This window comes from Palaemon carinicauda, chromosome 5, assembly GCF_036898095.1.
Source record: "Palaemon carinicauda isolate YSFRI2023 chromosome 5, ASM3689809v2, whole genome shotgun sequence".
NCBI lineage: Eukaryota > Metazoa > Arthropoda > Malacostraca > Decapoda > Palaemonidae > Palaemon > Palaemon carinicauda.
The window spans coordinates 171313415-171316059 of NC_090729.1; positions in this window are offsets into that span (position 1 = coordinate 171313415).

A 2645-nucleotide genomic window follows, 5' to 3' on the forward strand; every position below is an offset into this window, starting at 1 on the left:
TAGTCGAGAGGACTCAAGACGTAGATGATGACGATGGTCTCGGTACACTTGGAAGCTCGCGAACACAACCGCAGCCAAAAAAAGGGGGTTAGGTGTATACATCCAAAGGACATTGATACATCAGCAGCAGAGTCCACTCGAAGCAAGACTTCCAACAAAGTATACATAGCAGAGCATTTGTGCAAGGTGGTGATCGCCACACAGATCAACGGGCCGTGAAAATAAAGGGCGAGAACTCCTCCACAAGAGAGCCGAAAACAATCTGCCCTCCATCCAGACGAAAAATATGTAAATCGCCTCTTAAACAGTCCAACGTGGCAGGAGACAGAAGACGAAACTACCAAAACACTCATACATGAAAGTAAAGAGAACATTTCATGGGCGGAGTACCAATTAGCAAATAACATTCGGTGGGGGAGCGCAACAATACAAAACTTGACCCAAGAATTCGAGGCTCAAATGAACTGATAAAAATTTAATAAACAAATGTTTACTTTAATGGAGCCACAAGATAAAACTTAAGTAGCTGATATTACAGCCCCCCACCAATAAGAAAAAAAAAATATATATATATTTTTTTTTTAAACTGAATTATGAACTTACATTGATAATAAAAGAAAGGGTAAACTTAAAGATAATTAGTAGAGTACCAAAGCAGATTCTAAACTATTAAAGAGAAAAAAAAATGGTGAACATAATTATACTAAACATAATCTGAAATGAAAAACAAAATAATTAGACTGCAAAAATATATATATATACATATAAAGTAAACACTAATGACCGTCCACTCTCTCATAAACCCTGGACAAAGCATCAGGCACAATATTCTTCCTGCCGGCAATATGCTTAATGATAAGGTTGTACTCCTGGAGTACCAAACTCCATCTAAGTATTCGTGAGTTTTTGTTCTTAAAACGGTTAATGAAAATCAATGGGTTATGATCCAAGTAAACTTCTATTTGGGAGGAGTTATTTGATAAATAAATATTAAAATGATTTAGCGCTTTAATTAAAGCAAGAGCCTCCTTTTCTATTGTCGAATATTTCCTCTCGGCTGGTGACAATTTCTTTGAGAAGAAAGCTACTGGATGATTAATTCCTTCTTGGTCTCCCTGGAGAAGTACTGCACCCAATCCGGTGTCGCTCGCATCTGTGGCTAAAGAGAAAGGGAGAGAAAAATCGGGGGATCGCAAAAGAGGGTAGCTTGTCAGAGCGCCTTTCAACTTTTCAAAAGCCTCCTGACAATCACTATCCCAAACAAACTTTACATTTTTCTTTAATAGATCTGTTAAAGGAATGGCCAGATCAGAGAAATTTCTAATAAATCTGTTATAATATCCTACCATACCGAGGAACCTTCTCACACCTCTCCGGTTGGTAGGGACAGGAAAAATCGTTATGGCTTCTACATTCGCCTTTTTAGGAGCTACTTCACCCAGACCAATTTCATGCCCTAGGTAAACAACCTTGGCTCTGGCAAAGTCACTCTTTCTCAAATTTATAACAAGACCACCTTTTCGAAGCTTTTCAAACAGTGCCTTAATTCGATTAATGTGAGTGGGCCAGTCATCGCTGTAGATCACCAAATCGTCTATGTAGACAACACATCCTTCCAAATCACAGGTTATCAAGTTCATCAACCTCTGGAAGGTGGCGGCTGCGTTTTTCATGCCGAATGGCATAACCAAACACTCGTACAGTCCATCACCCGTCACAAAAGCTGAAATTTCCCTTGCCCGAGGAGTAAGACCGACCTGCCAGTACCCTTTTAATAGGTCAAACTTACTGATAAATTTAGCGGACCCTATGCGGTCGATACAGTCCTCCACCCGAGGCAAAGGATAAGAATCTGTTTTAGTAACCTCGTTGATTTTACGATAATCAAAGCACAGTCGATTTTGCCCTCCTTCCTTCTTTACAAGAACCACCGGAGAACTCCACGGACTAGTGCTAGGAGTTATCAAATTATGGTCTAACATGTATTTAACCTCTTCCTTAACTATATCCCTTTTTACGGGATTTAACCTGTAAGGGCATTGTTTCATAGGTTGGGTGTCCCCAACGTCTACATCATGTTCTAAAATAGTAGTCAATCCCGGTGCATCCTGAAAAAGGTCTTTATATTGATTTATTAAGTCAACAAGGGAAGAAGCTTTATCTGGATCCAAATGCTGAAATTTCAAAGAAAGGTTATTAAGGACATCAGAATTATTTGATAAAATATTTGGTCCAATTGTCAATTCTTCATCAACTTCGGTAACCACCTCAACTAAAGAAATTGGTCCTACTTCTACTTCTTCACTACTTCTACTAACATAAGGTTTTAACATATTTATATGGCAATGTTGAGACTTCCTCCTACGTCCAGGAGTCTCCACTAAGTAATTTACTTCACTCATTTTCTTTAAAATTCTCCACGGCCCAGAAAATTGTGCCTTGAGAGGATTCCCAGGCATAGGAAGCAAAACCAGAACTCTGTCACCTGGTGAAAATTCTCTGTGTCTCGATTTTATGTCATAATTACTTTTCATTACAGCTTGCCCTTTTGCCAAATTTTCTTTAGCAAAAGACCAAGCATTTTGAAGTTTAGCTTGCAAATTCGATATATAGTCCAGTACATTTATTTCCGGGGTTTCCCCCTC